A 22,847-nucleotide genomic window follows, 5' to 3' on the forward strand; every position below is an offset into this window, starting at 1 on the left:
TGGCAAGAATTATAAAATCTGGTCATTTTTCCCATTAAAATGCTTTGTTCCAAGAAAAACAAACCAAAATATTGATGACTCATCCTGCACTCCCTTGATTTTATTCGAATACCCCCGCAACCGACTACCAAATCACTGTTATGTCAATTAAAGAAGGGACAGTGTGTGGCGGGACAGTGTGTGGCAAAGCATTGTGGGAAATGGGGTTAATACGTTGTAAAGCCTTTGAGGACCTATTTTTTATTAAAGCTTTATGTGCGTATGTGTGTGTACGTCTGTTCGAAGAGGCTCAGGGCCCAGACACTTGGAATCATTTAGAGAGTATGTCGAGTGTGGGTGGAAAGGAATGCGTGCCCAGATGAAAAATAAAAGAAAGTGAAAGAAAAACAGAGGGGAGAGAAGATCTGGAGTACGTGTGTGATAGACGGAAAAGGGCAAACAAGTGTTTCCAGCCACCTGAGATAGAGGAGCGTTTTAAGTGGCGGAACGCGGAGAGCCTCGACGGAGTAGAGAAGGTGAAAAAAAGGACATCGAAATAAAGAAAAGAGGTGGGTGAGGGGGAACCGACGGGAACAACAGACAGGGGAGGGGAGTGTTCGGGGGGGGCGAGAGAGATAAATAGAGAGCAAAAGAGAGAGAGTGTAAAAAAGCAAGCAGCCCACACTCTTACCTACTGTTCTCCATCAAGCAGATTTCAAATGGCTTTTGCAGGTCTCGCTTAGGGGAACATCTATTCCTATCACAATGCTGCCCACACACCTCTCTCTGACAGCCGTAGGGAGGGGTAGAGCGAGTAGGAGAGAGGGGGAGAGAAGGAAAAAAGAGAAAGTATAACACAACACACGCTCGTTCGGGCCTTAATGGTGCACAAGTCGAAGCTTGAGGCTGTCCTAATCTCGGCAACAACATCACCGACGAAAATTTTGTTTACAAAGGATTTGGGGATTCTGTCAACGTTAATGTTAAAATAAGGCATATATGCATAATGATGATAATTAAGAGATTTGAAAACCCCTACGAAGTAAAGACATTTAAGACTTTTAGTGAATTAGTTTTTAAATGTTGACCAAATTCACCTTTAGCTGATAAGCATTTAAAACATGCAGTCTTTGAGAACGAACCAAAAATGTTGATGACTCATCCTGCACTTGCGCAGACGCTTGTCTAATAAAAAGCATTCTAGAAGGAAAATATCTATTTTCCACCAGCAATCGACTAGAAAGCTGCAAATTATTAGTTCATGTCTGTTTAAAAATGTCAGAACTCAGTGTACAAATGTACAAATCTCAGTAACTTCTTAAAAAGTAGCTACTACTTCAATGCATGCATTGCGTATTATATCAGAAGCTTCAAGGGATAGTTCGCCCTAGATAAAGATGCTGTCATCCTTTATTCAACCTCATGTAGTTTAAAACCTGTATATGACTCTTTTTTTCTGTGAAACACAAAAGTTATTTTGAGTAATGTCTTAGTGGTTTTGTGTCCATACAATAGAAGTCAATGGGAGTGGTGTTGTTTGGATACCAATGTTCTTCACAATCTTCTTTTGTGTTCTGCAGAAAAACGAAAGTCATACAGGTTTGGAATGACATGAGGGTGAGTAAATGATGACAGAATTTTCATTTTTCTGTGTACTATCCCTTTAACTGCATTGTATCAAGCCTATCATGCAATGCCATTCAATTCAAGCTAGACCCCACTGCCCATGAGGGCCAAACATGAATTGCAATTCATGTTCCTTCCCACTAAGCTATCCATCTACTCTCAACCATTTTTTTACACTATCCCTTTCTCAGGGCTTGACATTAAGCATTGTCATGTGGTTGTCCTTCGGACAAGTAAATTTGTCATTCACTTGTCAGAGTACAAATATTACTTGTCCAAAGATAAAAAATTAGATGTCATTTGATTTCTCAATATAACTGTTTCGGATTTAGATGTTTGCATCTAAGCATTTTAACTAGTGTCCGCTTTGGCCGCCTGAATTCAGTTATAGGCCTATTTTTAGTTTACCTAAATTTATTAAAATTTAAAAAATTTAATTTGTTAAAAAATTCGGTGTTTTTCATTTTTTACTATACAATAGTGGTATATTTGTCCACATAAATTACTGTAGTATACTATAGTATTTACTATAGTAAACGGCAATAAAATAGTGTAACTATAGTATACAGTGTTTATCAATTTACTACAAGGGCACTAAAATTTTCTCAAGTAAAATTCTCTCTCACTTGCCCATACAAAACATTCACTTGTCCCGGACAAGCGTTAACGTCGAGCCCTGCCTTTCTATTCCGTTTCGAGCAACCCGTTCCCTTCTCCATCCCTCCCCCAGCCCATGTGACCATGAGAGTGACTGAACCACTGGGGCTGCCTCCACTGCCAACAAATTCCATCGGAATACCAATGAGAACCCAGCTTTTACGAGAAGTGCAGTCACAAACTGGGAGGACAATCCACATTCAAACACGCATTGATGTGGTCTGATGGACCACTTTGACCGATTGACAAATACTCCAAGCACTGAAAGCAGGAATAATTGTACAAGGAATAGATTTTAAACAGAGATGGTAGATGCTTGAATACCCTGAGGGTCTTAATAGCCTGTGTATTTGATGCCACTGCGCATTTTCTTTATGTGATGGTTTAATATTGACCGTCTGATCAATAATAAAGATTGCATTCATACGGCGAGCCCGATCTGAAATTGATATAGACACAGATGCTGAACTTGGATATCTATTGAAAAATATTTAAACCTCACATGTTACATGATAAACAAGTACCGTATCGATTTGTGAAAGGAGAAATGGAGCTCCAAACCAAGGACGACCGCAGAACATTCGAACCCCATGGAGTTAATCTATACCATATATAAAATATTTCACAATGTTGAAAGAATCCAGTAAAAACACAGGCCACGGCAAAAATATTTTTTTTCTTTCTGAATTTACTATTTACAGTCTAGGTACGTTTAAGTAAAATGATCTTTTTTTGTTTCATTCTGTGAATTAGTAACAAGATTTATCCCAAATTATTATTATTTTTTATTTGCAAGGGACAAACTGGTTAAAATAACAAAAAGTGCAATGTTTGCCGATCTTAAATACAGCAAAGAAAACAAGTATTCACATTTAAACAACACAAAACCCTTTTAATACATGTATTTTAGTAGGATCAGTAAAAAAATGAATATATAATGGTAAAAGCCAGTTTTTTTATGTTTGATGCTATTTTGTTTTTAAGAGGTTGAATTTAGTGTCCACAAGCTAAATCATCACAATCTCAATTTTATGAGATAACTAACTATTATATGAGGTGGCTAATTCGTATACAAACTCCCTTTGTCCAAATTCAATTTCATGCGAATGAAAAACATTTTTCATGGGATAAAGCTGGCTAAATCACACACGTTGGCTGTTGTGGACCTCATCTGGCATCTCCAGATTTCACAGCGCTCTTTATGAACCGACCCCAACCCCCATCATCCCTCATCTCCAGGCCTCAGACCATCCAGCGGCACTGGATAATTAGCAGATGTTCAACCGAGTCTGATCTTCACATCAGTCTATCTGCAGTCTGCTCAAGAGCACGCCGAATCTTGCTGGAGCATTCACGGCCAGCTGCTCCTCCGAGGTGCCCGAGGCGTCGCGAGGGCCGATGCCCATGCCCTTTCTCTTTTTCTCTGATCTCACTTAGTCACGACACCGGGCGCCACAGGACTGCGTTTGAGTCACGAGAGGGCTAGGGTCAGTCACGCTACCTCTATGATGCAGAACACGTCATTTAGGGTTCCGACTCATGCGAGGTCGAGTTTCGAGGTTTGTGTAAACACGACGAAGGAGCTTCGCCAGGGGGATTTGTTTGAGTCTCCGAGTTATTGTCTGTGCGTGGAACGTGGTTTGTCTTGTGTACTGGCTCATAATCTGTGCCTCAGTGTCTTGTTGAAAGGGTGGGAGTGTTTGTTTTCGCCGTCTACTGAGAAAGCGCGTTTTTGTGTGAGAACAAGGGTCTTCTGTGTCCTGATCTTGTTTCTACTGCTGTAAAGACGGTGGAGGATGCTACTTCATCCTGACGTCAGGCTGCGTTTGAGATTACCTTCACAATGATCTCATTAGGCTTCGTCTGGAGAGGCCGGTCTTGGATCAGCGTAGGAGAGAGGAGCTTTCATTGCGGCCATGGAAACAGATGTGACATTCTGGATTAACAATGAGTAAACACGCACGAGCCATGTGGCGAATGAGCCAACAAGACCACACAAGAATTCGAAAAGCCTCAGATACTATGCAAAATTTTCGTTTGTACAGCATCCTGTTGTATAAGCACTATTTTTTCCGTATTTTAGTTTGTGATTGTGACATTTCGTTTAAGAATTAGAGGAGAATTATTAGTATTAGTGTTACTATTAATTTAATTTTATGATTTTATTTGTAAACTGTTTTAACATAAACGTATCAAAATTCGTTCACATATATTAATGTACTCATTTACCAACCCTCATGTTATTCCAAACCTGTATGACTTTATTTCTTCTGCAGAACACAGAAGAAGATATTTTGAAGAACTTTGTTAACCAAATAACATTGACCCTCATTGACTTCCATTGTATGGACACAAAACCACCAAGACATTTCTCAAATTAAATAAAAGATGAAAGAATTTTTCCCTTTAACATGTACTTGACCAATATTATATACCCCAAGAATAATAATTTTCCAGTAATATTGTTTCATAATACAATGAAATGCCAAATCCGATATCACCCTACATTAGTCATTACTAAAGAATCTGCCACACATAAAAACATGTCACATTACATATTCCGCTTCATGTTGCCTTTAAACAAACAGAATCATCCCAAGCTAAATGTCTAGAATTCTCTATGACGACAGCGATGTGAAAAACATCACAGTGACCCCCTCGGATCTCACTCCCCCTCCTCTCCATCTCTCTCTCTCTATGCCCACCTTAGCAAAGACAAACTCATTTCCATATAAATGGAGTGTAGGCCTGCAGCCCAGGGACCAGGCAGAATTGCAAATATTTCATCTCCTGCCTGGAGAGCCCACCGCAGTGTCTCGGTCGCTATGAGCCTTTGCTTCATTCGGGCTCCCTCTCTCTCATCAACCACTTCATCCTGTTGCTGTTATGCACACCTGACTACATCACTCATACACCTGCAGGGGTCAATGAAGGCTTTCTGGCTCTGATCACCCAGCAGCTGGACACTTGAATGTACAATGCCAGGTTTGAACACAGGGGAACCAGGCGAGGTTTGGCACACCGTGTGGCGGAGCAAAAATCTCTTTCCTCTTTCTTGTCCAAATGTTGCCCTCTTATAGTTTGGGAGATATAATGGAGTTCTCATTGAAGGTCCAGTGTCCAAATTTAGCAGCATCTAGTGGTGAGGTTGCAAATTGCAACCAACGGCTCACTCCACCCCTCCCTTTCGAAGCACTACGGTGGCTGACACAGCACTAAGATGTCGTCACATTTTCGCTTCTTTGCCGAAGGAGATAACGTATTTACGAAATGCTCTCTGTAGAGCAGTTTGTCCGTTTAGGGCTTCTGTAGAAACAACATGGCCATTTCACGACTTCGCCTTGCAGCTAATGAACTGGGACGGATAAGTATGCGTGTTTGGCGTGCTGTCCCAGGCCGAGGGCTCCGAGCTCGGTAATCCTCCTCGAACTCGGAGCACCTGCCCCTTGACCGGGGAGAGGGCCCCGTGCTTGGTGTGTGCCCGGAGCTGAGGTAAAAACCGGGCTCGTGGTGTGGAGGAGGGATGTTGCGAAACATCCGAGAGAATGGAGGCTTGACTACTTATAGGCTGTTAGGATGATTGCTGTGATTGTTTATCGAAAGCCAGCCGAGTTAATTATCTGCACGTGCTCCTCCCGAACCTTGTTAATAAAACATCATTCCATGTAAGGAGACCCGCGGTGTATGTAGATAGAAATAGTTCATTCAAAGGTAATAAAAACATGAGACATGAAGACAGTTATGTATAGTGTATTGCATTTCTGTCAAAAGATCCTCCAAAAATGACACACTGGACCTTTAAGAGAGCTTTCTACTCATTTTTGTTGTTACCTTGGAGAAAATACTGTTTTCTTGAAGAGATTGTTTTTGATTTTTCTCTCCCTACCCTTCACCAACCACCCACAATGCCTTGCTGTTTTCATTCTACCCCCTCTTCCTCAAGGCACCTGCCATCCTGATTTAAATCTTTTTGTTTATGGCCCAAAACCTACGAATCTCCCCACACCAGCATTTGTCTTTTCCCTGCAGATGTTACTCCAATGTCATCCGCTAGAATGTAATCGGCACAGACTGTCGGTGTGTAATACAGTTAGCTATAGTTACGCGAATGGCAGCGGTTCAGATTACATGATCTAATTTCCTTCTCGGTGTGCGCCTCTTTGTCACACTCCGTGAATTGCAGTGCTCAGCGACACACTGTCCACATTCACTCGCCTAGAGGAGAACTGAAGAACGAGACCGCAGAAGGAAGTGTGAAGCCAGCAAGGTTGCAGTGAGTGAGTGGGGGAGAAAGACAGCGTCTAATTGAGGAAGCGTTATTTTTCTACCAGGCGAGTGCAATAAAAATTGAATGAGGAAATAAATAATTCAGTTTTAGTTTCCAGCGAGAAAGCGGCTTTTCTCAGACTGATAGTGGAGAAATCGATGCCGGTGTAGTTCTTGTGTGCTCAGAGCAAAGATTAGGGGGTGCGGGGGTGCAAGTGTGCAAGCAGCAGAAACTGTTATTAAATATTTTAGTGTGTCTCAGTGATGAGCGATGACAACTAAGACAGAACTGGAGAAAGAGCAATTGATTTCATATGAATATGACAATACAGGGAGAACTGAATCTGAAAGGAACTACATGTTGGATCGAATTTGAATACTAGAGTTTAGATAGGAGAAAGGAAGTACATCTCATCATCATCATACTTGTATATCCAAATTTCAGGAAATGGAAAAACACTGTACTTCTTAAACGATTAATACTGTGTTGTCAAAGTTAACAAGCACATGTTTATACTTTTTTTTGGTTAGATATTTGCAAAACCCAGTGACAAACATAAAGAGCGAGTAATAATAATGAATTATGGCAAAAAAATTAAATCACGAAATATGGAGATACAAGGTTTCAAAAGGACAGCAGCGAAATTCAGGTGCCACTTCACAAGGTTATATTTGTTAACATTAGTTAATGCATTACATTAACTAACAATGAAGAATACTTCTACAGCATTCATTCATCTTCATGTTAATTTTAGCATTTAACATTCAACATTAGTTAATGCACAATGTACCAAAATGAATAATTGTAGTAACTACGGGGGCAGTCGTGGCCTAATGGTTAGAGAGTCGGACTCGTGACCAGAAGGTTGCCGGTTGGATTCCCAGGGCCGGCGGGTAACGACTGAGGTGCCCTTGAGCAAGGCACTCCCCGGGCGCTGCAGTGATAGCTGCCCACTGCTCCAGGTGTACGTGTGTTCACCACTTGCTGTGCGTGTGTTCACTATTCTCTGGATGGGTTAAAAGCAGAGGTCACATTTCGGGTATGGGTCACCATATCTGACTAATAGGTCACTTTCACACTTCACACTTCACTAACATTACGAATTAAGATATGCTGAAAAACTATATTGCACATTGTTGGTTCATTTTAGTTAATGCATTTGGTTGTGTTAACAAACACAACCTTATTGTAAAGTGTTACTGATATTTGTGAGCAGAGAAAGCAATGTATAAAAACAATTTCAAAAGAATTCAAGCCTTCATAATATGAGACTTTGGATTCCAGACTAAGAAAAGCTGCTTTCACTGCTATACTTTCTAAGTTTTTTTTCTTTTTGAGATCCTACGTTTGCAGGTTTTCGGCAGAACGGAGATACGCAGTCAAATGAGCTGCGGTGGAATTCGTTTTGCTTAGTTTTCTCACAGGCGTTTCGTTATTTGTCAGCTGTCATACTCAGAGAGTCATTCATGCAAGTGGATACACATGACAGACTGACTGCAAATGAAATTACAAAGAAATTACTATATACAGTAAATCAGAATGGTTAAGATATATAACATAAATGAAAAGCAAAAAAAGACTTGGTGAAAGTTGTGAATAAGCTTGTTTTAATGCCATCAAAATGTGTGTGTTAATTTTTTACAGTGTCTGTATTACTATTTAATCTGCAGACAAAGTATTTATTCTCATCGTTTTTTCAAATCCCTCTGTTTGTCTTCTTTACTGGATTTCTGTCATTTTACTGTAAAAACCCGTTACCTGTAAACCGACGATAAATATCACGTGTTTTATGCACAGCTTTTGAGTGAAGTACAGGAAAATGCTGCTGCATCCGAAAGCCAGAGGGCGCTCTCGTGCGGAAACTCCAAATACGCACTGCAGAAGAAGACCATAACACGTTCTAGAATCTAGGAAATGCCTATGGACATCTTTTTATCACTGTTTCTCAAGCCTCATCAGGTATTTTTATGATATAAAGTATATTTATAATGATCATGTTTGACGGGTGTTGCTTTTTCAAATGCACATTATAAGCGACTCAAACTCGCACTGCTTTTAGATCGAGCAGCATTTCTACTGATCCCAGAGACGTGCTTCACGGACAAGCTACTCATGAAAAAAAATCGACACATTGCATATTGCAGCCAGTTTGATTACAATAGGATTTGGTGGTATCGCGATAAATTATCGTGCAGCCTTACAAAAAGGGAACTAATGAAACTTTCCTATTTTAAATCTGTTATTCATAGAGTAAGTATTCTGTAAATCAGTGGTCTCCAACGTGGTGCCCGCGGGCACCTGGTGGCCCGCATTAACGCTGTAAGGTGCCTGCCAAACACAGGGCTCAACAATAATGCTCAGGACAGTTGACGATTCTGTGACTATACCGATCAACCAAGTGCTACATCGTCATGAAATGTTATAAATATGTTATTATAAGCACGTGTTTTAAGCTTTAACATATTCAAGTGCAAAAATATGTGAACGAAAACTCAATTTGATCCTGTGAGCCAAAAAATAATGCATCACATGTTTAAAGTAGTTTGAAAGTATTTTATCAACAAGTAGCCCTCGAGATGATTTTATCACTTCAGGTAGCCCTCGCTTACAAAAAGGTTGGATACCCCTGCTGTAAATTGATCCTTACCTTAAAATCCAGTTTTGAGGAAACTAATGCAAATGACCAATCTTTGATCTGTTTTCCCCCCTATAATTATAGTGAATATGTCGGCATATTGTACATTTTTAGAGAATGTTCTGAGTCCGGTTTTGAGAGAACTGATGCAAATCCTGATGTTCGATTTACTGTCATTTTACTGTACATTTTAGCATACTGCAAGATCCAGTTTTAGGGGAAACTGATGCTGCTGCAATCTTTGACAGGTTCAGGGTGTCATTATGAGTCATGAACTTCCAGAACAATATTACATAATCCCAGCACCAAACAGTCAGATCATTCATTTAGCTATCACAGTCTTCATTACCACACAGATGGTATGACTTATATATAACTTGAATTATAAGAATTATGTAAGTTTTACACCTCCAAAAAACAATTGTGACAGCCGAAGCCATTTGATCTTACACATTATTGAGGCTGTACGTATGTGAGCTGCGAGCGTGGGGTTGAATTTACCCTTTTCAGACACATGCCGAATCCACAGGCTACAATCTTGTTTAACAGTCTGGGTAACCCAAGCAAAGACAATGCAAGCTTAATGAACTGCTCCTTCGTCTCGCTGGCGTCACTTCTGTTTATTTAAAATATAAATTCTCCTAAGAGAGACTAAGCAGGACGGAGGCATATGGGCAAAAGAGTGGGAGCGCCTGGAGAGCAAGAGAGAGTACAAAAGAAAACAAATGGATGATGCGCTAATCCTACTCTAGCACCCACTCGTCCTGCTGAGCCATCATTCCATTCTTGGAAAGAAAGTCGAATCTGTTGTCCTACCTCTGTCAGCCATTTCTGTTCGTCGTGCGTTGTGTTGTTTCTCTCTCCCACTTTACTTCCTACTCGGAGGTTCGGAGGTCACATTTATGTTCCACAATGTTGATTGGACTGATCATGGGGAAAAAGGGATAGTTCACCCAAAAATTTACTCGCCCTTATGTCATTACAAACCTGCATGACTTTCTTTCTTCTGCAGAACACAGAAGAATATATTTAGAAGAACGTTCGTAACCAAACAACATTGGGGCCCATTGACTTCCATTGTATAGACACAAAACCACTGAGACATTTTTGTGCACAGAACAAAGTGTCACATACAGGTTTTGAATGACATGAGAGTGAATAAATGATGGCAAATTTTTCTTTTGGGTGAACTATCCTTTTAAACGTAGACCACGCAGTATATATTTATAATGCGAATGGGCTGTCAGATGCTGCAACACAAGCCACAAAATTCACATAATATGTATCGTAAATGTTTCCAAGAACATCGCATTAGAGATACATTGCTCATCCTGTATAAGATTCAGCAATGAGTAAGTCCCATGATGCATCTGGATGAATCATGCCCACCAGGTGGTTGGTATGCCTGAACGTAGGTGTCTTGCCTGACGTTCCTCTCCAGTCTCACGTGGTTTCGGGTGATCTCAGAGAAAGTCGACCAGACCAATATCATTAGACGCAGCACGTGTACGGTGCAACTCTGAACATTATTCACTCCTGGAGACTATTAACGAATCTACAGAACGGTGGGTTACTGCCGTTTTCAAGGTTGAAAGAATACGCTGATCAGCGGATTTTTGCCTAAAAGAGTGTCAAACTCAAAAAAGTTATTGAACTTCAAAGAGGAAAGTTGCGTCTTCCCAAAAGAACGCCAAACCTCTTACAATAGTTGGGAATTAGCTAGGCTAAGGTTGGGAAACTGACATGACGCAAGGCAACGGTGGACAACAACGCCCTTTCGCCACACTAAAAGTAGAATGAGGAAACTGAGCAAATAAATACCAGCCTGTGCATTCAATAACTGTAACCTCATATTCCTTTGACTTCAAGAAAGTTCCTGGAAAACAAATCAACCTTTTCTCCATGTCTTTCCACGGTATAGACGTACAACGTGGGGCACATCCCAGCATGCCATACATGCAAAGCACACGGGAAGCAGGAAACAGCCAAGCGACTCAGTCAGAAAGAACTTGCATTCAGACCACAGTCTTGATGTGACTCAAGTAGAACATGCGTCACTCATCGTGTACCCTAAGCCTGCCTAAGATGACCCAAGACAAGGGCCATCTTGTGCCTTTCACGACAAGTCCCATCATGACCAAACATCTTCCAGTAAGACGTGACCACATGGGACGCTGAATCAAGAACGGTTTGGAAATAGACCCCTAAAAAAATGAAGCATGAACTTTATGGAATCTGTGTAGCCAGCTGTTGTGTGTCAGTGAGTTCTCAAAGGATGGCAAATTACACTCAAAATACACACATGCTTGTAGAGACATATTCCGTATGACAAAGTGGTGACTGTGTCCTGTGTTCTTTGGCGACGCAGGTGCTGTGATGAAAAAGCAATTTTCTACTGAAACAAGCATGCAGATCACAAGCCTATACACTTCACCTAGGTCAATACAACACATTTCAGATGTTTGTGTATGCCTCACGGCTCCAAATATGGACTGTTTTATGGCCTCAAATAGACATCGGTAGGTGTGGCTGCATTTGTCCCTTGACACAAGTTGACGTCACTTCTCGATTACAGGTGTTTCAAAACTACCGGAAACAAAAGAGACGTGTAGCGAATACAAATAGACGACCTTGCAGAGTATCACTGGTCTGTATAAACTATAAACATGTGAATGACACATATTATAAATATATGAATAATGGACCAAGCTGACAGTGTATAAAGTTAAAATAAGCTTTTAAAGATACTTTAAAGAGAAATTCTTGGTCAGGTTAAATAAATGGTCAAACAGAAAGAAAGAAAGAAAGAAAGAAAGAAAGAAAGAAAGAAAAAGAAAGAAAGAAAATAAATACTCAGTTACTGCTATGGAACATGGGGTATATTTAATATGTATTTAATAAACAATTACAATAAATAAAACAATATATAAGAATATAAAACCATAAATTGACATCTAAGGACACTTTTACAATGTCGATTCAATGCTTTGTCTGAAACAATGATGCAATGTCTATAAATTGGGACGTTTGGGAGCTCAGCCTTATCAGCAAATATTGATTTACATGAAGAATTGCAATTAATGTAATTCATTGCATCATTAATTCAATTAAAAAGTTAATTAATTGACTATTTGAAATTTATTAATTTGACTAATTTAAAGTGATGGGGCCATAAGTCCAGCTTCCCCACAATTCAAAGCTAGAAATCTGGACATATCCTACTGAATCATATTAGTCTTCCTCTCATATATAGTTTCTACATTTATTAGATGAAAAAACTTGACTGTTCATGTAAACATTCATTTCATTTGTTCAAAAGGTGTTGCATTGTGGGTGTGTTTGGCATGAGTAAAAGCTCCATCGGGGGAATTTACAAAAGTGGACACCTCCAATTCAGCGTTTCCACACCAAACCACTTAGACGTGCCTCATCTTCTAACATATGAACTATCATGAATGGGGGAATTAAAAATGTATGTGTGCGTATTAGTGTGAGAGAAAGGCATGTTTCTATCAGGCTGATCGCATCTGCTGCGCGTCGGTTTGTTGTTGTTGTGTCAGACTGGAGTGCTGCGAGTTCTTGGCACAACAGGCCTGTAATCACAACCCACGCCCATAACCCACACAGTACAGAGTAACACCCACCCACGCACACACACCAGTCACATGCACATCCTGTCATCCCCCTGAACAGGACTGGACAGACCGCAGGCATTTACACCCTCTGACACACTCAAATGCTCGCATACTTAGTGTGCCTGTTGTAAAAACCGAAGAACATGCCGTGGACATGAACACGACACAGAAGTGACATTATTACCCTCCTCATGTATTCACTAACTATCCCACCTAAATGTAAAGGAACAATTCACCCAAAAATAATCTGCCATTAATAAACCTTTGTTATTTTTTATTTGAAAGAAACAAAAGTCGTATTTTCTTTTTGTAGCTCTTGCCATTGAACAACAGGTCATGGTGATTGTAAAGCTTAAAAAATAAAATAAATATCTACTTATAAATAAACAGTACTTACGAAACAAATAAATACATTAAACACCATAAAAGTATCACGCAGTATCGTGTCTCATGGATTTTGGCAACATATACAGTACGTTAGTGTTGTGTGAAACTATGTTGTTGTCATGTTGTTGATTCCCATAAAAATGAATCACGGAAAAATCACATCTCTTTAATATCTCAGTTATTACTCCTAGACATTAATGAGAATAGTAAATGGAAACTTTTGCTTTTGTCTCCTGTGTCTCAGATATTTCTCATGAGTAAAAAGACCCAGAAACCTCTTAAGAAGAGATCTTAAAAATCTATAAAAATAAAACATAAGAATGTCATTAAATCTCATGAGCTCTTCAACTCCACTGAACTAAGTAAATTAAAACAAATGTTTACACATTGAACTTTTTTTTTTTTACAGATTTATTCAGGCATTTTTGAATTCTATTTAAAAAAAATAAAATTGCAGAAAAACGTGGCAAATTCACAACCATGAAAAACATGTGATTTTACATGACAAAACTGATTTACAGTATTTTCCTGGCACCCCAACTGCCAGCAAATGAAAAAGATGTACAGGATTTTTTTACAGTGTACTTTTTTAGCGTCGCTGAGCTTCGTTTTTGTGAGCTTTGAATGGCAAGAGCTGTTTTACGATTCTTTGTAAATGAATGAGGTGACCAATGACAGAATTTGCATTTACTGGCGCACTATTCCTTTAAGCTGCATGTTTTGATTTCCTCCTTGCCTGCTGCAAAACTCCCCCTCGCATCTTCCTGTCACGGGACGGCGGGAGGAAAGGTGATTGAGTTGTATCCTTTCTTTCCATACGTTTCCTCCTCCTCCCCAGATCGGGCGAGCCAACAAATCAAGGTCAGTCTTTGACGGTGACTAATGCTCTAGCTCGACAACTTTCACAACGTATGACTCACAAACACGCCACAATCGGATCTGTTGCAGTCGAGGGCGTGCTGACCCTCTCGCTCACTTTCTGTTCTTTTTTGATGCTCACGTTTTCCTGATTTGCTTTTTATGAGCTGGCCCGCTCTGCATATGACTCGCGGCAGACGAATTTTGGAATTAAACCGTCCAACCGAAAGTGAGCTCATCCGAGAGATTTATGATAAGGCTGGATTTTATTTCTGCTTTGATAATGACAATGTGGCAGTACAGTAAACGGTAAAGTCAGAACAAATTCCAAGGTTGGCATACCAAATCAGATCGACTCCAAAAGTATACATTTGGGTGTCACTAAAATAGGGCTTGAGAAATCACACCTGTCTCTGTGTCAATAAAAGAGTGAGCAGGTGACAATGGCCCAGTTAGTCATTGCTGGTAGATACCGTAACTGCACTTTCCTTTTCCATTAACCGTCATTTAACAAATATAATCTGTAAACTCAGGCAAAGCTCATGAACCTGAACTTTCCGACCAAAAACTGTTTGTCTGTGCTGCATCTGGACGCAACCAGAGGCAGCTGGACAGCGTCATATACTTTTGCAGGACGCTGTCCGGAGTTTCCCAGGCTCCAGCAGTCCTGCTCTTCATCCCGGGCAACTTCACAGGGCCTGACCTGGAATCTGCTGAAGGTCTTCTTAAATTGTTTTCAGCAGCACACCGCAACTGAATAATTTAAGCGACGCAACCCCTCCTGGCTCTTGAAAGCAAAGGGTCTCTTCTTCAACCTTCTCTCGGAAACTTTTCTTTCGAGGCTACCTCTTCACTCCTTCACGTTCCTCCCCCCTTCGCGCACTCTTTCTGCCCACGGGCGCTACACCCCCTTTTCTGTTAGACAGACTTCCTCCTACTCTTTTGCCCCCTGGCCCCGTCCCCGGGGCCCCGCGCACCCCTGCATTCTTTAACGCTGACATGCCGTGTTTACATGGATGTCGAACTGGAAGCGCGCTTCCATCCCTTACCAAGTTCAAGAATGACATTCACGCAACTCGGAATTCCTTCAGCGCTGCTTATTATTCCCATTTAAGGTTTTAAACTTGGAAATTGAATTCGGGGAGTTAAAGATAGAAAGGGAGTCTAAGGGGGGATACAGCACAATAACAGTCTTTGTGAACTGACATTTTGAAGTCTGCTATTATGCATCTTATTATTTTGTTTTGCTTCACTGTAAGTTCTCAGAATATCCAAGTTTGGTGTTTTTGAGAAGTCGGAGTACATGCTATTCATACAAAACACACTGTAGTTTAAAAAGAGCACCTTTACCTTTTTTTAAAACTTGGCATTTGTGACTAATTAATACGGTATACTTGTTTAAAGAGACACATTTGGCAGACGTGTTTTTGGCAGACAGGGGCAGGAATGCACAACGTGCGTTTGCAGTGCCCCTATCGAGAAGGTCATCTTTTTCCATCACATACACATGCATGTTGCCACAAGACAGTCAGCACATTCAAATGTCATTACCTGCCGACTTGTTGCGTAATTCGTTTTGAATAGAAGGGTCACAGAGTTCTTAGTGATCCTGGCTCCTTCCCATTGTGCAATGCCTTACCTCCAATTTCTTTGAAATATGTTATCGGGGTGTCATTTTGTAAAGTACAGTGATTTAAAAAACTAAATCCAGACATCTTGTACTATAAGGCCAGTGGGCCATCTTTAAACATGCGCAAACCACACCATGACCTTCTCGAATGCGTAACCACATGCTATACACGTGAGAGTTTCCTTGTTTAAAGGCTGAAATCTACCAACAATAAAAGTGCAAATGTTCTGATCCAACATTTTTGTGCAAATAATAAAAGAAAATGACGACATTTTGGGTTTGTTGCCCACACTACAGTGCATCAGTACTGACTACTGTCATGATGTCCGTCCAAACTAAAAAAAACCTCCTTTTGTGTTCTAACTTTTTTTGGTACGCTGTTCCTTTAAGCTCAAGTTCAAGAAGATATTTCAAACGTTCTGCTTTCTCTTTTCCAACCAGACATACATACTCATTCCAGCAGCGTCTCTGGAGGCGGTTAAGTACAGACGCGCACATTCAAAGACCGAGTTGGAGTGTGAAAAATGGGGAGGGGGGATTGCGAATGGGGAGTGGGAGGCAGCCACAGTAAGCGTCCAGCTCAAAGGTGACAAGGCTCAGGGCCACCGAATCGGCTCCGCACAGACGTTGCCCTTTGCACAGAAACGCCCATGCACCACCATCCCGCCTACACCCAGCTCTCTCCGCTCTAAACGGAACGCTGCACCCTCTCTCTCTCCTCGTTAACCGGCGTCGCCTGTTTTGGGTCTGGCTGAGGCGTCCGGCCTTCGTCGAAGAGAAGCGCGCGTGGTCCTCAAAGGCACTTTCGGTTTGAGTAGTCATGAAGTGAGTGGGAAAAATAGGCCCTCGCGAAACATGGATTTATGTGCTTGATGTTAATCAAGGGCTCAGCCTGTGTTTTTCCAGCTTAGCTTTGACTCATCGTTATGTCGTATTAAAGTAGCCGTAAAAATTCATCTTGGCAGAGAAAAGATGGGTAGGGATACAACGGTGAACTTAGATGTAGGAACTTAGATGTAGGCCTACTACATGTTAGTGCTATTCAAACCAAACAAATGAGAATTTTTAGTTATACTACTAAGTTCAAATATGTAAATTACAATGTAAAAAAAGTACATGCATGTGTAGGCTAAAGTAAAAATGTAATTTTGTGCTAAAAAAAACAACTATTAACAAGTACTATTCGCAATTTTTGGGAACGCCGTTCGTTTAAGTCACTCACTTATACTTTATACATATTATTGCTGTTCAAACCAACCAAACATGAAATGTTATAGTTATTTCAATTAAACAAAGTTTCACATGTGACATGAAAATACAATTCCTTCACTAAAATACATGAACTATTAAAGGGATAGTTCACCTAAAAATGAAAATTCTGTCATCATTCATACTGCTGAAGAAAGGAAGTCATACACATCTGGGATAGCATGAGGGTGAGTCAGTTATGAGAGAATTTTCAATTTTGGGTGAACTCTCCCTTTAACATGTTTCTTTTGCTGTTCAGACACAACTTCCATACTTTCTCCTGTCACAGCTTAATGAAAGCCATATACAAAGGTTAATTTATTCAAAAAAATAAAAGAATTGTTCCATATCACCATCAAGTTTTAAGATGAACTAAAGAGCTATTCATAAAGAATATGAAAAACAATTCAAAACCAAATTTTCTTTTTTTTTAAATGACTAAATAAGCTCATAATATCACTACTTTCTCTCACAAACCAGTTAATTTCAGAACACATTTTTTAACACTTAGTAACACATTGAGTGTTAATACACATTTGGAGTCCCATATGAAAAAATAACATCACCATTTTAATATCAAGTATTTCGTTTGTGTTCTGCTGAAGAAAGGAAGTCATACACATCTGGGATAGCATGAGGGTGAGTCAGTTATGAGAGAACTATTTCTTTATTACAGCTCTCTTTGCATAAATACAAATGAATGGGCTGACTCGTATACAAAAATGTGGGAACAACCTTACTCAGCCCACTGCATAGATACAAGTAGCACGGAATGACACTCACATTCCTAGGAATCTAAAGAACAGTACATATGATATCCTAGGTTGACCTGTGCTTTGCCTAGAATAAATCTTTAACGTCCCACCCTTTTTTGTAGGATACCTCAAAGAGGAGAGGCCATGCAGAAGGCCACCTGTGCCTAAGGAGGGGTCATTATGTCATCTGTCAACACCACCTGCCCTGGCTTGTGTGGACTGAGTTGAACCCTTATGCCTCATTCGTAGTTGTGTTTGTCAAGGTTCTTTGCATCCCGTTTGGAAATTACCAGTCTTGCATCCCAAATTCCTTAGCATTTCTGATAGCAAATCGTTCACGCCCAGTGCAGGCTGGACGCTAATTATTACAGACATTCCCCAGAGTTCCTTAAGCTTTACGGTTGCACATGCAAAGAGGTCAGAAATGCAATAATTTCGATAGAAGCGCTGCGAAAAAATGCTTGTTGACACAGATGAACTAAAGAATAAACGTGCTTATCTTTTTTGCTATTTAAAAGTATTTTCTATTTACAATTAATCATTTAGTGTCATTTACCGAATTTCAAAAGTACAAAATCTACAGCAGAAGTGTAAAACAGAGAAAAGAAAGAAAGAAATATATTTTATGTTATCAAGTTACAATGTTCTTATTTATCTTAATAGAGTTTTCCGAATTTTAAGTTTGCAAAGTTAGATCAAGTTGAAACATTCATCTAAAGCGTAATATATTGCTCGGCTTTGAAATGATTCATGGCTCTCCTGACATCAAAGGAATGTTCTGAATGCATACATCGGCCTTCGCGAGCATATTGTTCGAGATGAACTCTCGCTCTCCAGATATTGTCTGCACTGATGCGATTTTCCATCTGCAGACAAAAGCCCATGTGTGTGCGGAGTAAAGGCATGCAGCATGACCTGCGGGTCCATTTTGGTGCATGACAAAACAAGCTCGAGTGTAGAATGAGGCACTGATCGGGGACATACGAAGAACCGCGGTTTGCTCTGAGAATCCCTGTTCCCCTTTTCAGCTCAAACTTTTCTCATTTTCGTACTATTCCTCTCTGCCCCCTTGCGTGGTCTTCTCAGATCCCCCCTCCCCAGCATTCCTTTGTGTGTGGGTGGAAGGTTCAATGGGCATGTGTGAGCCCAAAGGGGGCAGACGAGGGAGTCACCAGCATGCGGAGAAGTGGGCTTTGGGGGGAGGGCAGCTGTTCTATTTCCCGCGAAGAGGGCTACCGTGCAGGGATCCGGATTGCTGCGAAGTCCCTTCAGTAGAAATAATAAAGAACAGTGCCTTAGACAGCCGTTTTCCACCAGATCGGTTCACAAACCAGATACCCTAGTAATTCCTTTTCCGGGACCATGGGGGTGAGGTGGTTGGTGAGAGACCCCTTCTGGTGTGTTTGCGCTACTGCAACATCATCAGAGAACATCTGTGGTCCACTGCACAGTAGTCTGTCTTGTGAGTCATGAAAAATGAAATGGAAAATAGAACGGAAAAACAAATACTTGTCAGATTAATGCAAATCATGTATTTAGAAGACGGCTTTGGACTTGTACCACAGGACGCTCTTGCACTTTACAAATATTTACTGTTCTTGCCATAATATGAATGAGGAAGTACAGCAAGGATTCATATGTACATACTGTCTACTAAAACAGACAAAACGTTGGAACATATATTGACGTTACTGAGCGAATCCATTAGGAAAAACAGACACAAATATCAATTTATACACAATTTATAACAATGTCAGGCCATTTCGATTAATCTACATAGGCCTCATTAAATTTCTGAAGCCTGCACCTAACCCAGGTTATATGTACATATATGTACATATACAATGACGAGCTCCGCCTCCCAACGAGAAGTGGTTCATCAGGTCAAATGAACAGCATTGTTACGTTGTGTAAATAAGGGCACCGACTCAAGCACCTTATCTCAGAACAATGGCAAATGATGCAGAAAAATAAATGAATTCTAGATTGTTAGGCAATACAGGGGGGGGGGGTTGCATGTCAATGCGATGTGTCACCTGCACCTCCCTGTCTGCCTTGCATTCTCCATCATCTCCAATTGTGATCCGTGGCGAGCCACTCTGTAGCCTTCAATCTGTTTGTTTCATCGCATATTTGTTTGGTTTCATTTCCTCGGCCACAATCAAGCAGGTTTTTTAGAGGCCGAGCCAGTCTGTGGGCTGCGATGGGGGGGCGGGACAGGAAGAGGTGGGCGACCAGAGAATTGCATTTCCTTGTGTATCTCCACTCCCTGCCCTCGGGTTATCGATTCAGCTCCTACTAAAACAGCACACACCCACGTGGGCTGGCGCAATACACACGCGTTTGTTTGGCGGCGGACTCTCTCGCACATAGAAGAAATACACATGTACGTAACGCACTTGATCCTCCGAGCTCTACAAATAAAAAGCTTTTTGCGTTTTGGCTTGTTATGCAGTTGTTCATTTTACACCATTTTCTCTCCCCCACCTCACACATTAGAGCCCACACAGATATGATACACGCGTACGTGCACACACACACACACACGTTCACATGCCTGTTCATTCAGACAGCTGATCCTAAGGGACAGTGCATGGAGTGAAACATTATGACTCATACAGCCTAATTATCTAAACCAGAGAAAAGGTGTTGGATCAAATCAGGACAGCATCTATTTATACTTCTCTATCCATTTATATTTCTCTCAAACTGTTGTACATGCAATTAGACTTTAGCAGAACATGTTCCTGATGTCTTTGTTTGCCAAATATGGTCAGTAAGTCGGTTGTGGTATGCGGTAAATACTGTTTACGGTTGCAACTGTTGTAACCGTTTGAAGGGACAACCCTCATTTCAAACAAAGAGATAATTGCATGTTTGTGTGTGAAGATGCAAGTTGACTGAATCTCAGGAAAACATTTGGTCATCACCCAATAAATAAATAAATAATAATAATAAATACATGAAAGAATGAATAAATCAGAAGTAAAAATGCACATTTTTGAACCATTAAGATTTTTATATTAGGCCATTTTCATCATTGCGATATTCACCATTTTTTCCAAATTTGTAAAATGTTGGGGCTTTTTATTTAAAAGTAATCCTTTATTTTCAATTAAACCTTTTTTGAAAATTTACAATTTAATGAGCCCACATTAAGGTAGAAATATCAAATCTATAACATGTATTTATAGGCCTACTGTACAAATTTAAATAATAAAACTAGTGTGCTACATACTACCACGGTATGTATAAAAAAGAAATCTTAGCGATCAAAAACAGACTTTTATAAAATTAGTTCTATTTTATATAAAAAACAGATTTTTATATTTTACATAAAAAAAGACTTATATTTTATTATATTTTATAAAAACTACCCAATTGTATATGGGTAGTTGACAAAAAAAACATGACAGCAAAAATGTAGAAAAAACTAACAATGAAGATAAATCTCTCTTATGCTATTTTATATTATGCATATAAATATTAATAATGTAAAATAATATATTATTAACAGTTTGTTTTCTAAATTTTGCTGTCACACCATGGGACACGTGGTACGGTTTATTTGTCAACTACCCATATTTCTTTTGATCCTGTAGTAAAATAGGACCATGGCATGTTTTCTGAGATTCACCCAAGTAGGTTAGAAATAATATGAATCATTAAAGGAGCTCTCAACCTGTCAGGGTTGAAATGTTCCTTTCCCCCACCCCCAGGTAAATTATCAACCATCTCTGACATCAAAGTAGCTTTTTATCACATTAGCATACTGTGGGGCACAAGCACACATCTTGAAAGGCTTTCCGTAAATTCTTGATTAATATTGCGTCCATCAACCTAATGATGAGGACTCTCGCAATGATGAGGAACTTTCGCAATGCTGAGAGAGATGAGGGCAAACGTGAAAACAGGAATGTTTCATTGGCATCAGCTAGTGTATAATTGGCTTGTAAAAGTCTAATTAGTCTTACAACCTGCAGAAAGGCAATGAACACAAACAAAATTATAATATGCAATGTGCTAGCTGTCAGGCAAGTGTTTTTCAATCAGCAAGTGTCAATCATGCACGTATGCTTACATTGACTCCGAGCAAATTATGTTTGACAGGAGAATTTAAATAAGCTCTGTCTATCTTTCCCTTCATTATTTCATATTTGTTTAGCATTTTTAGCATTGCTTAATTCCCGTGTGCCACATTTGCTGTAAAATTGGTTTGGCACAGCAAACTGGAGTGGGAGACCTGGGTTAGTTGTCACTGGGGCTGTAACGTTATGGTTTTGAATAAAACATCTAACAGTTAATTTCACAAGTGCTTTTCTCTAGCAGTACAGCATATTTTTGTAATACCAAAGTCTGTTTGTTTACATTTATATATGGACTATTGCTTTGACTACAATACATCCATAATAAAATATTATATACGTGTATTATATCTATATGGTGTTTCCTGTTATAGAAAGAAACCTAACGTTAAAGGTTAACGTTACCTGTATTTTAAACAAAATGCCACAAAGAATCCGATTAACTCCCGTGATCGTCTCATCGGCAGGCTGATAGTCCCAAAAGTGTCCACGTATGAAGAAATGTTTACGTATTCTCATATATTTACTTCACGTTTCCTAAAAAAAAAGTTAATTTTCTACTAAACCAAGTAATCGGTCGAGATGTTACGTTTATACTTAAATACAGGGGGCGACCACGAGCTGTTTTGAATAGCATATGAACAATAGAAGAAGTAGTCAACCGTTCACAAATACGTCATATCCTGTGAGAGCCTTTTATGGGTATCCGACAGGTAGATGTACATCGAAAAGACGAAAATTGCGATAGTATACGTTTGTGTATCTTCCTCGGCAAAGCGCTTTCTAGTTTTATATATGTTGTTAAACAAAAGGAATGATATGTTTCAAATATACCGCATTTTAAATACACACGCTCCACAAATAATATATTGTTATTCATTCAATAATGATGTTTGAAGTTCTTCATTCCAAACTACCATAAAGCTTTGATGTTCATTATAACATGTCTGTAATAAAACATATACCTTTTATATCTGTTGGTTGCCATGGCAGCGGCGTTTGCCGTAAGCCGCAACTCACGTTGTATGAATGGAGACCTGCGAAGCTCGAGTAACAGAGGGTGGAGTGGAAGTGCGTCAATCACC

The 22,847-nt window shown here is 39.9% G+C and overlaps 1 long non-coding RNA gene across 1 annotated transcript; it reads left to right on the forward strand.

Moving 5' to 3' along the window:
* The first annotated feature begins 287 nt into the window (after positions 1-287).
* Positions 288-17,912, forward strand: LOC130549173 (uncharacterized). Its single transcript, XR_008962145.1, has 3 exons — positions 288-548; positions 1,560-1,596; positions 17,800-17,912. It is a non-coding gene; the product is annotated as an uncharacterized LOC130549173 (long non-coding RNA).
* The last annotated feature ends 4,935 nt before the right edge of the window (positions 17,913-22,847 follow it).

This window comes from Triplophysa rosa, linkage group LG25, assembly GCF_024868665.1.
Source record: "Triplophysa rosa linkage group LG25, Trosa_1v2, whole genome shotgun sequence".
Classification (NCBI taxonomy): domain Eukaryota; kingdom Metazoa; phylum Chordata; class Actinopteri; order Cypriniformes; family Nemacheilidae; genus Triplophysa; species Triplophysa rosa.